This window comes from Gossypium raimondii, chromosome 6 (assembly GCF_025698545.1).
Source record: "Gossypium raimondii isolate GPD5lz chromosome 6, ASM2569854v1, whole genome shotgun sequence".
NCBI classification, from domain to species: Eukaryota; Viridiplantae; Streptophyta; class Magnoliopsida; order Malvales; family Malvaceae; genus Gossypium; species Gossypium raimondii.
This window is the reverse complement of record NC_068570.1, coordinates 4,334,521-4,351,052: the sequence shown is the minus strand read 5'-3', so window position 1 is coordinate 4,351,052 and position 16,532 is coordinate 4,334,521. Positions and strand designations below refer to the sequence as shown.

Here is a 16,532-nt window from a genome sequence, read left to right as displayed (position 1 = left end):
AGGTTGATAAAAAATTGATATTTTCTAGAATTGAAGGGTTGTAAAAGACAGGGAAGGATATGCTTACCAATTTCGATAGAGATTCAACGATCTATTGACATGAGTTTCAACAATTTGGAGGAGAACAATTGATGAGGATTTGATTGAATTTTCAAAACTCTTAGGGAATATTTTTCAGCAAAACTTAAGGGCTTAGAAGAGTTCTGAAGTAGAGAATTTTGAAAGAAAACCAAGGTTTTAAATAGAGAGAGAGTTAGAGAATATCAAATAGAGAAATTCAGTGGAATTAGGAAAGGACTTAAAGAGTTGAGTTGGGGCAAAATTTGAGGGCTAATAGGCAAATAGCCCATTGATCTAAAAATCATTAAAAATAAGTATGGCATGGATGGAACGTAGGACGGGGGAAGGGAGAACTTAGGAAGGCTTTAGCCACTGGACTAATGCCCACATTCATACTTAAAATACACACAAATAAATGCATAAACCATGTTACCTAGGTTCTATAAGTGCAGAAAAATCAAAGAGGTAAAATCAAATTTGTAGGACTTCAACCTAAGTTCTCAAAACTTCCTATTAGACTTCTAACCAATAATGCTCCATTTTAATTCTTGATAAATCTAAAATTCTAATCCCTAATTTTTGGGGTGTTATATACTAAATTCAAGTAATAATTTATAAGTTTTGATATTTCAAATTCATAGTAAAATGAACTTAATAGTTTTTAAATTGATATCTTTAATTGCACTCATTGAATATTATTTTCATTTAATAAAATATGATTAATAGATTTCTTTATGTGAAATTTAATCATTTTGTTGAAATAATATTTTAATTGAGATCATTTTATTTAATAAATTAATTATTCTTAATAGAATTGTTTATAAGAAATTATACTTAATAGAATTGTTGAAATAATATCTATAATTTTACTTAAAAATTTGGACCATATACTATTATAAAAATTAATTTGGACCATATAATATTATAAAACTACAAAGATGAAAGAAAATAGCATATGTATATAATATAGCTTTTTATGGAAGAAAATATGATTACTTTGTTATCGGTACCCTAATCTGAATATGAGAACATTAGATCATACATACCCTGTTATTTCATTATTTACGCTTTGTGATTAATACTTTGGAGCCTCCAATTGGCAACTACTGCCATGCATTTAACCTCCTCAACATACTGTGAAGATAAAAAAAAAAAATCTACAAAATTATTAAGCTTCAGCAGAGATCTAGTTTATGAACCTCATTATTAAGTTCCCCACAAACTTGAAAATTTTGATCATCTGTCGAACTGCCCGCGCAGTAAACAGTAAGATCATGAAGATGGTCCAAAACCTTATGAATAGCCAAGAGTATGCAGGATCGGATGTTAAAGGTACGAGAGAGACTGCATATGCAAATCCCATGGCAGCAATGGCAACCGACATGACGGCTATTAAAACCCGCTTAAACAACTTACGCCGGATTGGCAATCCGCTTATAAGCAATTGGATGATGATGAGAGATGCCATGAAACCAAATGTATTTGACATGAGGAATTGGGTATATGTATTTGGATATGTATCTGCAAATACAGAATGCCCTGCCCTGTGGCTTGGGTCGTTGTCATGCCAAACTCCACCAGGGGGATTGACGGCTGCATGGAATGCCATGTTTGCTAGCAGGGAAGCCACCAGGATTAGGTTGTGGCGTTTTCTTTTCAACCAATCAACATTGCTTCTCCTAGCTTCCAATATTGCATTTGATTGATCAGGTTCTTGTGTGGATACTAAGATCTTGCTCCTTATTGTGTCAGACAATAACTCATCCTTGGCTCATCTCTTTGATTTTGTGATAAAAGCTCGAGTGGCTTCAAGCCATCTTTATTCTCGATATTTTTGTCCACATCTTCCCTACGAATGAGAAACTTTATGGCCTGCATTTTATATATATATGTTTTTCATTAATTAATTATTACTTTGAAATATTCAAACTTAAAAAAAAAAATTCATGCTAAATACCTGTGTTTGGTTAGCCGTTATTGCCATCTGTAAGATAGTGTTACCCTCGTTGTTTAGACGATCCGAAATTCCTTCGGTCACCAATAATTTCAAGGCCTCAAGCTGATTTCACCTCACACAGGCATGCAAAATGGTATCACCTTGGGCCATTGGAGACCGAACTGGCCAGGGTCTAGCATGAAACAACTCTCGCAGCACAGCAAGGCGGCCTTTCATGGCTGCAACGTGAAGTGGGTTCCTCCCATCAATGTCACAAATAAGGCACATATCAGGGTTAACCTGGAGTAACCTTATCACAATTTGCCCGTGACCTTTACCTACTGCTAAGTGAAGTGCTGATCGCCTTCGGGAATCCAATTCCTTGGCCAGCTCAGGCATTCGGATGAGAAGTTCATCAACGAATTCAGAATGGCCAAGCATGGCAGCTATATGCAAAGGTGTTTCAGGGTAACGACCTTTGGTAAATCTGTCGAGAAGCTGTGCATTCTCGTGTAGCAAACAAAGTAACTCATTCTTGTCGCCATTCTTAGTTGCATTATAAAGCCTTTTCTCCATGGTATTCAACTGAAAACAAAGAGAAAGAAATCCAAAATAAGCAAAGCAAAGTGCAAATCTAAGGACACCTTCGATAACTGAACAAAAAATAAGCACAAATAGGAAAAAAGAAAGCCATCACTATAGACAAACAAAACACCAATGTTTTTGCTCAAGAAATAACTGAGCATTATGATTATGGCACTAAGGGATTTTATTCATTCTAAATAAGGAGTTAAATTAGGGTTAAAGGCAGATTTAACAAAGCTCAACTCATCATTAAAAGAGAGGCAACAGGCTCAAGAAAAATAATCTACCTCTCTTGGTATCATTACCCCATCACTAAAAACTGGAAAAGTCATTCATTTAAAGTGAAGAAATGGCAAATATCTTGGTCGCCAAGAAGACGATCATAGAAACAAGAGTTTAGCAAACACCCTATATTTTATATAATATGACAGATCCAAGAAATAAAAAAAGGGAAGTCCGATCAAAAGCTCAAAGTTAACATTTCCCGTATGGGGCTTTGTTTCATCAATCAAATGCACAGTAAAAGTTTCAGTACAGAAAAATGAAGAAGAAAGAAGAAAGCAAACCTTGAAAGATAACAAGTGAGAAGCAAGAAACGCAATGCTGGAAGAGAAAGATGGTATTTAGCGTTGATGGGTACCTGAAAAAACTGACTTTGGGGTGGGGTTTATATAGGAAAACTATAGTTGAAGTTTTTGTTGTTCCTTCAGATGGGTTCACCTTGGGAAACTGCTTAATCCCAAGTAACCTCTTCTTTTTCTTGTTTTTCTTATAAGCAAGCTGGGATTTTCTTGGGTGTTTTCTTGGTTTTGTTTTCCCATGTTTTTTGTTTTTCTCATACGTAATATTAGTAAGTTATGAATTTAGTATATAAATTATTAATATTAGATATTTACTAGAAAACAAAAGGTTAATTTATGTTAGTAGCCCCTATATTACATATGAGTTTTGAATTTAATTTCTTTATTTTAATTTGATCATATTTAATTCTTTCAAATTTTGATTGTTGAAATTTCGGTTTTAATCCAAACAATAATTTTTTTATTTTTTATTTTCACATATTAATCACAAAAAGGTCTTGCCATTTTAGTTAATAAATTCAAATGTTGTTATTTATATTAAGACTGAAATTTTAAATTTTAAATAATATAAGGACTAAAAATGATGACATTGAAAAATATACTAAATTCATAAAAACATTATTTATTTTTGCTTGTTTATTTGCTTTCAATGAGTCGATATTTGTTTTTATTTTGGTTTATGTGTAAAAATATTGAGAACAATATAAAAAGGGTATTAATCTAATTAATGATTTTTTATTAAATCAATTTGTTTGAAAAATACAAGTGTATTTAGACAAAAATACTAAACTAGGGCAATAGATCCCAAGAGTCTCTCACTTGTTCTAGTGGGGTAAATTAGTCATATTTCACATTACCATACCCTCCATATGTTCCCTTATACTCCTAGCTACCAAAATCTTGGCAAAACAAATCCAAAGGGTTGTCCTTAGATGCGATTTTGACTACATCCACTATTTCGTCAATTACTATAGTTTCCCTTATGATACATTTTACATATGTGAAAACAGGCGTAATTCGGCCCTGAAATGAAAAAGAAAGGGAATATAGATGGAAAAAGGGGGGAGAGGTTGGACGTAAAGTAAAAAAAAAAATTCGATATGCTAAAATAAAATACGAAATGAAATTGAAACAAGGCTAATGAGATAGAAATAAGGAATCATAAATAGAGTTCGGGTTCTAATTCTATGGATAATATGGATGGTGTTGCCTATAATGATGGACAAATGAAAGACTCTCCCAAAATTTTTATTTATCCACTTCCTATTTTGAAAATAGGTTGGTTGGACTTAAAAATTCCTTCATTGAAAAAGGAAACAATCCAATTGCATGCACTTGAATTGGATGGGACCAACGAAATCGAGCGCTAACCCTCATTTCTTATTGAATTAATCGATCAACCTCCTGTCGAAGATTTTTTTTGTATTAGATAATTTTGGGAAAAAAATTGACATATTTCACTTTGTCCTCATGTGGTTTTTTTTTTTTTTGGTGTGTGTGTTTATTTATTTCTGTACTATTATAATGTCATAGATTTTTTCATATCTCAACCCTACTTGATACTTATTCACACTATGGACTCGTCGCCTAGGACAAAGACTCAATTCGATGTCAATTTTCTCGAACCCCGACACGTTTGGAAGTTAGAATCAGTATAACTAATAGGAGCAAGTTCTCCTTCGGAATACACAAGCATATAGTCCATCGTTCTCCATAAATACTTGAGTATATGCTTAACTACTTACACTATAACAAAATATGTCAAAGGTGACATATGACTTGAAATGCGTTAGGGTTGCGTTTTCTTAAATTGACTCACATCAATAAGTAGAGATGCACATAATTAGTGTCTCTTTAGGTAGGCATTGAAGAGACATCACTGTGGCACATCTCCTTAGGCCTAACTTAAGGAGACGCTTCTATCGTATCTTCTTGGAACTAACCAATGGAGACACTAGGCTATATCTCTCTAGATTACCTATGGAGATGCTTTCTCAAATTTCCTAAGCTATAGATTGTAGAGACATCAGTCATTATCTCCGTAGGTTGCTAAATTGTTTTGCACAACTTAAACACCGCAATGTTATGTATTATTAAGGGAAAATACGTAAATACATTACATAAATTTATTGTTTGTTGTGAAATATATAGGCATTTTCTTTTATTTTTTGCTTCTTTGAATCAATTCATTATTGTTATTTTAAATCAATTATTTGCTTCTTTGAATCGATTATTTGTTGTCTAACTCGATTCAAACTCCATGATTCAAAGTATTATTTCGTATTTGATCCCTTTTAATTCCATATTCGAAGTTACGATCGGATCGATTCTTTTTAATGAATCGATTCAATACATTTCTTATGTACTCATAGGTGCTATATTCCATTATGTTGTTGTTGGCAAATACCACTATTTTTTGTTTTGGATCTTCCAAATCATTCCCACAGGAGATTCAGACCCATTTTTTCTAAATTCACAGTTGATATTTCATTTTTTTCCCTTATCAATACTTGCACAACTTTCGCCCTTTATCAAGACTAACTTACACTGATGTAAGTAAATTCTTTTTTAAGTCGACTCTTATTTGATATTTGAAATTTCAATTATAACTCAAACGACGGTCACTAAATCCATTAAAAATATTTTTAATATTATGTAGAAAAAAATAAGTTGATATGACATTACACATGTGATAATATGTTTACCCATAAAATTTAAAAAACATAATTTAATTTAATAAATTTAACATATATTATTTGGGTCGAACTAAAATTTTAAATTTAGAAAAGTAAATAAACTAAAAAAGACTGGATTAAAATACAAAGATTAACAATTTACAGGAGATTCAGACCCATTTTTCTAAATTCACAGTTGATATTTCATTTTTTACATTCTACGTTTTTGTTATTTTCCGTTTGTTTCTCGAGAAAATGAAAAAAAAGTTGAGCACTTTCGTCTGTTCTTTTGCTTTTTTTATTTATTGTAAATATAAGATTGCAGATTGTTTACTTGACTGATATAATTGAAACCAACTAGAAAATGAAGTGAAAAATTGACTGTACAATATCAAATTTTGTTTACAAAACTAGGGAGTATTACAGTAGAAAATTGAACGATTATTTAAATTATTTTTATTTAGTTACAGGTGAGAAACAAAAGTATATTGCTAACATATTTGATGTCGTTGGCATAGCGATTGTTATGTAAATTAAAGTCTTTTATCTGCATATGGAAATTGTTGGGATTTCGTTTCAAATATCTATCTTTCTATGCCCTTTTTAAGTGTTGCAATGAACATTTTATTTCATTATGTTGTACAATTATTTCATTTCACAATGTTTGGGAAACCAGCTTCATTTCTCATCTCGTGTGTGCTTGCATTTAGAAGTCCTGATTTCGTCTCTATTAACTGTTTTGTTTGCCACTACCATGTAGTTCACATAAGAATTCTATTCGCTCAATGGCCTGAAAAATACTGAGCACTTAACTGTTCCGTTAGTGCGAAATGGAGATAATTTAAGTATAGGCTAAAGCGTCAGAACTATGTTCTAATAAAGGACAAACCACTCGAAGAAGAGATATTTAGGAAAGCTCCGAAAGGTGTTTATGAAGGTCAATGGAGACACGAAGATCAATTCAAATCTTTGATTCCATGCAACGAAAGTACTATTTTATATAATGTTACATTTTAATTCATGCGGTTTCTGACATTCAATGTGATTACTGCTATTTGATCACAGATTTTTATCTCATATGATGATCCTTTGATGCAATGCTCGAATGATATTGGACCGTGGAGATAAGATGTGACACTTTACCACTACTATTGGTTAGTGAAGACAACATGAACTTCCTAGTGTTTTTGGACATGCTTGAGTTGGAATGGAGCTAAAAAAAACAATCACCTACTTTCTTTTTATTCTTTTTGTTGCTATGATTCCCATTTTGTGGAGATGTAATGTTAGATTTTGGTTGTCGACTTGCGTAACACCCCCTATCTGGTCCGGTCGCCAAACCCGAGTAATAAGGCGCTACAAGCACATTATAATTTCAAATCTCAATTGATTATCAACAATTCATAATTAATCAAATTAGCATGTGATTCAATCAATTTTGAATTAATATTGAGCTTACGAAAGGTCAAAACTAAGCAGGCAAATTAATGGGGATTAAATTGAAACAAATTTAAAAAGGAAGGAAAAATCTGCATACAAGAGTCACACGATCATGTCTCTTGGTCGTGTGCGAAAGCTTAGCCCATGTATGATGAACCACACGATTGTGTCACTAAATGGTGTACAATAGTCATGCCCGTGTCAGATAGGCAACATGGTCGTGTGAGCAAACTGTGTAACTCTTTATGCCTGTGTGCACCAAAATCACTTAAATTTTTATAGACCACACGGTTATACCATGAGCCCATGTATAAAACACAGTCGTGTGCCAAGCCGTGTGTACTTGAAAGATGTCGTTTAAGAACAACCAAAAGGGCACTTATATATATATATATATATATATATATATATCACTTCAATAGACCTTAAATGACCCTTTCATTATTATCTAATCAAACACCAAATGATCATTCAAACAATCTCATGTTTAGTCACCAAGCTTACCAAATCATCATTCCATAACCAAGAATCAATTAGAGCATACCATTCATCACTTTCAACAATATACCAATCAACCACATCACCTAATATATTATCAATCAATCTTTATACCAAGAATCACATAAACCAAATTACTTTAGCAAGACATTAACAATATGACCTTTTTCATCACATACTTAGGTATTATATACGTAATCTTCAAATGCCACAAAGTACAAAATAATCAATATGGCCATAAGACATCCTAGGTACATGCCAACAAAAAAATGAAAACATCACCAACACTTGAGTCTGGGATTTGCCATTGGATGTTGAGTTGACGATCGAGTTGGAAAGTACCTTGGCTATGCACAGAAAACAGAAGTGTACGCTAAGTATAACTCAGTAATATTTCTATAATTTGAACATTAAAACATAATATAATACATTTAAAATGCCTAAGTTAAAAAATTAGATTATGTTATAAAATTAACATGTCAATTGTGCCAACTCATGCACTCATTGTTTAAATTTAATACATTTTAGTGATGTTAACATATGGTAATTTTACTTCCCATATTAATAGATATCTCCTATAATGGTACATTCTATCTCCATTTCTAAATCCATAATTTTAATGAACATTTCTATCAATATTCCAACTCATTTCAAATTTCAATATTGCATTTCAATTCCATTTCCATTTCTTATCCTTTTGTCATATCAATAACAACAACTACATCTCAATTCACATATATATTCATCAATAATTTATTTAATCATACTAATGATTGTTGAGAAATGTGCCCATATTGTAGTAAATATGTAATTTTTTCTATTTATTTGAACAATGAATAAATAAATAAAGTTAATTTCACATTTCACTATTATGTCTTTTGTATTTCTGTCTTTTATATTTTGCATGCATGGTGAAATTGCGACAAATAAATATTAGCATATTGATTGTCTAAGTTCAAACTAAAAATAAGTGGCATTGTAAGAACCTTTACATTGCGAGAAAGACAATTTAGTTTAGTAGATAATCTAAATGAGTCTGTAATCCCTTAAAAGAATCAAAGTGAGCATTTGATTCAAATATTGAGAAGGATTATTATGTTGTCTACAATTCCAATTGAACAGATGGCTAGAGCAGTTGACTCCACGGGTAGAGACATAGATGTATTCATTGGTAGAATGATACATTGTACTAGACCCAAGATGAATTAATTCTGAATCTGTTTGTGAATTACTTCACTTGTGACATTCATTGTGTGATTTACCTAAATCCTGAGTTAGTCACTGACCATACGTATGCAATTCATGTGCTTTGATATAAGTAGATGCTTGTAACACCCCAAACCCGGCCTAGACATTATGGCTGAATTTGGTGATGTCACAAGAAATGGGTTTTGAAAACGGTGTCCACTTGATAAACTATTCTATTTTTATACCACGAGTTCGTTCATGAATATACTGAAAATGTTATCTAAATAATTAGTTTGTCAAAACACTTCTTACAGCGGAAGTTTAATGAATTCATTGTATTTTAGAAACCCAATTTTTATTTTTAGAAAAACCCATTTTTGTTTAAAATCGTCGAGTTCATAACACATCTTATCAAATCATGCAGGATATCAATAAACCAAAAACCAACAGTTAAAAACCATAAAGTCCAGAGAGTCCCCGAAATTACAAACTCTCAAAAGAAAACCAAAATCATAAATAAAATCGTTAGTTAATAACTTAAAGAAGTTTACGGTTGAGTGGTCATCACTGAGCCTCTACTGCACCGATCCGTCTAAGTCTGTGGATTACTTGAATGTAATGACAAGCAGATGTGAGTTTTCAGAACTCGATGTGTTACCCAATGACTAAAGCATGTAAACATACGAATCTGAGGTCGAGCTCATGGCTTTTTCAGATATAGTACACGAAATTAGATATATAGATCAGAAACATAGAATCCTGCCCCCATCCTCTACACACCAGCTCCGACCATCCCATCACACCATGTAAGGTTAAAAAAACCTACCCGTCCCACACACCATATCATGCCATTACGACACATGTCAGATAATGTGTAGCCAAGCTGCCAGAATATAGGCGATGATCACCGTACAGAATACTTCCTCCTCATATACAAATCCCACCCAACAATCATATACAAGAACAGATATAGTATAACATACTAGACATGTTCAACATGTTTATGTACATATATCAAAATAATCAAACATGCATAGCATTACCATACTCAAATCAGAATATCAGACCATCAGATTCACAGTTTTGGGGTTTGGTTAGCCCTTATCGATCCTACGGTAGGCCCACAGTCGATCGGAACGATATGTACGATCCTAGGATAAATTTCAAAAAAATGGGTCCACATGCCCGTGTGAGCCCACGTGCACGTGTGGCCCATACACCCAGATTAGCCTTGCCCGTGTGGCCCACACGGCCTGGCCCAAAATCTACACACCCGTGTGACATGCCCGTATACGCCAAACTTGGCCTAGACAGTGTGGCTCACACAGCCACACTCCAATCACCATACGGTCGTGTCTTGCACACGGCTATGCTGACGTCGATCACACGACTATGTCTTACACATAGGCTACCACACGGCCGTGTGGCATTGACAGTGCAATTTTTAGCTTTTGTTGAAACCTTTTTTTTTGTGTTTCGGGTACACACCTTTTTCTGATTTGATGCACAAACACTCTTGAGACCACCGAACCTAAGAAACAGCATCCAAAAACCTTAATTTAGTAAACAATTACAAAACTTAATTTGAAACCAATCCATATACGTAGCCTTACAACATCAACCAATGAGTTCAAAAACTTACCACCAACGAACAGAGACCCTTAATGATCAAATCGCTAAAGGAGTACCAATTATTTCTTGACCTTCCCCTAGCTAAGAGTAACAACAAAAACCCCCTATTAGAACACTAGCCATGAAACAATAAGATCGTAACAACGCAAAACTTACCCAAGAAACACAGTCAAACATTGCACAAGAATGAGGTAGATTTGGATAATCAATAAGGAGAGGGAGAAGCAAAAATCTGACAGAGGATAAGAGGGAAAACAGAACGTAAAAAAGGAAAGGGATTTTTGGGAAAAAGAAAATAAAAATAAAATTCAATTGGATATTTCCCCAACTTCCCATTAACTACACAATCTCAATCACTTCAGCATTTAAGTTAAATTAAAACTATATTAGTCAACCGAGCAAAAATAAATACCCCCGCTCACATAGGGATTCAAACACAGAACCTCTAACACCCGAACGCCCTGACCACTCGAACCAGTAAGCTCAAAGTTATTTAATATAAGCCCACTCCACAAAGGTGAGGCTTGGGTCAAAAATAACAAAATTTGGCAGAAGTGGGACTTGAACCCAAACCTCTCACACACTCCCAAAACACTTAACCACTGAAGCAGATAGATATTTTTTTTCAAATTTACAAAAGCACTAATAAATTACTCAGGGCGTTACAACTCTACCCCTTAAAAGAAATTTCGACCTCGAAATTACCTGATCAGAACAGATGAGGATATTGTTGACGCATCGAGTCCTCAGATTCTCACGTGGCCTCCTCAGTGCTATGATTCAGACACAGAACCTTAACATCTCGATCCAGAGTCTGAAACAGTTCTCCTCAAAAGTCAACTCTAGTCTAACTTCAATTTTCTCAACAGAGACAACATGAGATGGATCTGATCGATACCGCCTCGATATTGAAACATGAAAGACATCGTGGATACGGTCTAACTCTGGAAGTAGCTCCAACTGATAGGTGACCAGTCCCACACTCCTTAAAATTTGATACGGCCCTATAAACCTAGGGCTTAATTTGCCCTTACGACCGAACCTCAGAACTTTCTTCCACAGAGAAACCTTAAGAAACACGAAATCCCCCACAGAGTACTCAATATCACACCTTTTCATATCTGCATAAGATTTCTGTCTATCAGAAGCTACCTTCAGACGATCCCGAATCAGTCTAACTTTATGTTTGGTCTCAGAAACCAACTCAGGACCCAACACTCGACGTTCAGCCAACTCAGTCCAACACAGTGGAGTACGACACTTACAACCATATAAAGCCTCGTAAGATGCCATCTGAATGCTAGACTGGAAATTGTTATTGTAGGCAAACTCAGCTAGCGGCAGATAATCCTTCCAACTACCTCGAAAATCAATCACACAACTCCAAAGCATATCCTCCAATATCTGAATCACCCTCTTAGATGGACCATCGGTCTAATCCAGAGCCTCATGTAATTTCTTTCAGAACCATAAAGTGAAGCGAGGATCTCTATAAAAAATAATCGACACAGGTACCCTATGCAGTCTAACTATCTCAGAGATATAGAGCTTTGCTAACTTTTGCAAAGAATAATCGGTCTGAACCAGAATAAAATGAGCAGACTTGGTCAATCGATCTACGATAACCCAAATAGAATCCGTCTTAGTGGGTGTCAAGGGCAACCCACTAACGAAGTCTATCGTCACTCGTTCCCACTTCTATAGAGGAATCTAAACTGGTTGTAGCAAACTTGAAGACAATCGGTGCTCACCTTAACTTGCTGACACATTAGACAACGAGCAACGAAATCAGTAACTTCAAGATTCAATCTCGACCACCAATATAACTCACGAAGATTGTGATACATTTTATTACCATAGGGATACATAGCATAAGGGCTACTATGCACCTCCTTCAGAATCAATTATCTCAAATCTGAATCATCCGGCACACAAATCTAACCTCGAAAGCACATAACTCTATCTTTATTTTGTCTAAAATCTGAAGTACTACCACTCTCAATCTGACGGAACCGTAAACCCAGATACTCATCCCCTAACTACTTATCTCGAATCTGATCAATCCAAGTCGGCTTAACTTGCAACTCGGCTAATAAACTCCCATAATCAAACAGACTAAGTCGAGCGAACATCGCTCTCAAATCAGTCATCACTTTACGACTTAGAGCATCGGTCACCACATTAGCATTACCAGAATGATACTCTATCGTGTAGTCATAATCTTTGAGCAGCTCAATCTATCGGCGCTGTCTAAGATTCAACTCCTTCTGAGTAAGGAAATACTTGAGGTTCTTGTGATCAGTGTAGATAATATACCTCTCTCCATACAGATAGTGCCTCCATATTTTCAATGTAAAGACTATTGCAGCCAACTCGAGATCGTGAGTTGGATAGTTCCCCTTGTGTGCCTTAAGCTGACGGGACGCATAAGTTACAACCTTTCCATCTTGCATTAATACACATCCCAGACCGATATGCGATGCATCACTATAGACCATAAAATCCTTACTGAATCTAGGTTGTATCAGAACAGGAGCCTGAGTCAGAATAAACTTGAGCTTCTCGAAGCTCAATTGTGTAACATCCCGAAATAGGGCCTAAACGGAACAATGGTTGTGAAACCACGAATATGAGATAAAAAAAGTTTATTGTGATTAATTTTTATTATTTACCAATTTATTGGATGCATGTGTTTGAATACCGATAAGAAATTTCAGCGATTGCATGTCTGAATTGCATATTAGGGCTTAATTGCAAAAGTGGGTAAATATGAGTTTTAAATGATAAAGGATTTAATTAAAGTGCATGATTGAAGTAGAGGTCCTTAGATGATAATTAGACCATTGGTTAAATTGTTGGACAAAAATGGACATGAGATAAGTGAAATAGGATTTTTTTTAAATGAAGGGTTTTTTGGTAATTAAAATGAATTTAAAAGACAAAACAAGCTAAATTTTTATCCATGCTCAAGCTATGGCCGAATTTCACAAGGGGAAACCATGGCTAGGGTTTTTCAATCTTCTAAGCTCAATTGTAAGTGCATCCAAGCCTCGTTTTTAATGGTTTTTTTATGTTTTTAGAGTCCTCGTAGCTCGATTTAGCTTATTCTACCATTAATTCATGTTAGGGTTCATATTTGGAAAAATACTTATAGGTGAAATGCGTTCATTTTGATTTTTTATGGTAGAATATGAAACTTGAAATTATGTTAAACAACTTTTGCTAGGCGATTTTAAGTGAAAACGAGTAAAATGACAAAATCGGTAAAAATACCTAATGTTCATAAGTAAATGTTAGAGTGGGAATTTGATGTTCCCATAGAAGGGAAAGATGTTCAGCATACCATAAAACATAATAATAAGGTATGAAGTTTAATTTTCGAGCTTTGGGGCAAAAGTATAAATATGTAAAAGTTTAGGGGCAAAATTGTAATTTGGCCAAAGTTCGGGTCAAGGACTGTTTTGATGAATGTGAGTATTAAATAAGCTAAGTTTGCTATTATATATCAAGAGGAATGAAAACCGGAGTTAGACCGGGGAAAGAAAAAGGCTCAGGACTAAATTGATAGATTTGATCGTATTTTGTACCGTGGTAAGTTTACGGTAAATAAATGCAATATTTCAATAATTATTATTAATGTTGTTATTTTCCAGCAATTATGTACTTATTTCATGAAATTATTTAATGTTGACTCAAGTATGAGATGATAGAGAATAAGTGTTAAAAAGTCCAGTTAAAACATTAGGAATGTATCGGATACAAGTGTCATGACATTAAGGGAATGAGATCCCATGTAAGACGTCATGACATTAAGGGAATGAGATCCCATGTAAGACCATGTCTGGGACATCGCATTAGCATTATTGAGATTATGAAAGGTCCCATGTAAGACCATGTCTGGGACATGGCGTTGGCACCGAGATGAGAGGTCCCCCGTAGGACCTTGTCTGGGACATGGCATGGGCACCGATATGAGAAATCTCCTGTAAGACCATATCTAGGATATAACATTGGCAATACAGGAAACATCCCATGTAAGACCATGTCTAGGACATGGCTTTGGCATCTTATTATCAAACAGGAGACCCGAGTATCCTTAGTATTCCAAGTGGTTCAACGGGCTAGTAAAAAACTATGTTACATGAAAGTTCAAGTAAAAGCATAATAAATAGATTCAGGTGAGTTATAAGAGTTAAGAGTATCTCAGTTATCAGTTGAGAAAAGAAATATTAGCAAGGGAGGAGTAAGTTATAATCAAGAGTTATTTAAGTAAGCAAGTAAGTAAACAAGTAAGAGAGTAAGTAAAGAAGAAGCAAAGACCATGATACTTGATGATAATTTATGAGTATAATTATTTATGATAAATGTTGTTATTTATTTGCTTGTAAACTTACTAAGCTTTAATGCTTACTCCCTTTATTTTTCTTATTTTTTTATAGTATCACCAAGCCAATTCAGGGATCGTAAGGGCGTCGGAGATCGTTTCACACTATCAACAGATCATCTCGGTATTTTGTGAATCAAAACATTTTAAGTTATGGCATGTATAGGGACTTAGTTATTTTGTGTGTGTGTTCTTATGATATGGCTAATGAATAGCTATTGAAATGGCTATTTAATAACATGTTTTGATGTTATGTATGCCTAAATGATAGTTAATACAAAGAAATTATAAAAGAGTAAAAATTTGCAATGGAACAGTTTTTGGACAGCAGCATTGACGTGATTTTAATAAATCACCAAAACTTTTAGAAATGGAATTAGAGAGTGAATGAGATATAGAATTAAATCTTCTTGAGCCTATTTTCACATGAAAGAAACGTTGTAGGAAAAGGAGTTATATATTATGAGATATTTGAATTTTAGTGAGACAGTGTTAGAATGGTTTTTGAAGTCCTCTATTCTGAATTTAGAAAATCATTAAAAATTGTACAGAAATAATTATGAGAATTTATTTATATTTCCAGATTCCTTAGTGAGTCTATTTTCAAAGCAAACAAACTAAAACATTATTCGAATTCCTTACAATGGGATAATTGATTTTTAGTGATGAGGGATCAAAACTGTCGACCAGTGAAATAGGGGGAACTTTAAAGAATAAACTGTACTATTTGGCTAATCCAAAAATTCTGGAAATTTTATGATAAGAAAATATATGAGTCTAGTTTTAGGGAAAATTTACGGATCTAAATTTTGAGTTTCATAACTTGAGTTATAATTAAATTAGTGACTGTTATGCAAGTGGACAGTTTTATTGTGAATAGTGAAATAAATTATTTTGAGTTGTTTAAGTATTCAGAAAATTAGTGACTGTTTAGGGTGATGCTTGGGTCAAAAATAACAAAATTTGGCAGAAGTGGGACTTAAACCCAAGACCCATCACACACTCCCAGAACACTTAACCACTAAAGCAGATAGATATTTTTATCAAATTTACAGAAACAAAAATAAATTAATCAGGGCGTTACAAGGCTTATGTGTAACAGCCCATTTTTAGTCAAATTGGAACAGTAGTTTTGAAACCACAAATTTGAGGTTAAAAAATTTATTTCATTATTATCTAAGTGTTTACAGCATGATAGCATGATTGTGTGAAATTTTCGTGAAGAAATTTTATCGTTTAAATGCTCAATTCGATAGAAAGGGCTAAATTGCATAAAGCTTAAAAGTGATGTTCTAATAGCTTGAACTATTAAATGGCTATGAAACTAAATAGTGGAAGTCCTTATGTGGTAATTATACCATTTGAAATGTGAGTGGACATTAATAGACATATTTCAAGTGATTTATTTATGTTTAATTAAAGGTTAATATAGTAAATTATAAATTAAGTTAAGTAAAATAATAAAAACAAAGTCATCATCTTTGTTAATTGTTTCTTCCACCGAAAATAAGAATGAAAAACTCCATGGATGGAGCTTGTATATTCAGCTAGGG

At 33.9% G+C, this 16,532-nt stretch overlaps 1 pseudogene; it reads right to left on the bottom strand.

Annotated features, from left to right (window-relative positions):
* Positions 1–1,246: 1,246 nt before the first annotated feature.
* On the bottom strand, positions 1,247–11,888 carry LOC105771677 (ankyrin repeat-containing protein ITN1-like; annotated as a pseudogene).
* Between the last annotated feature and the right edge of the window lie 4,644 nt (positions 11,889–16,532).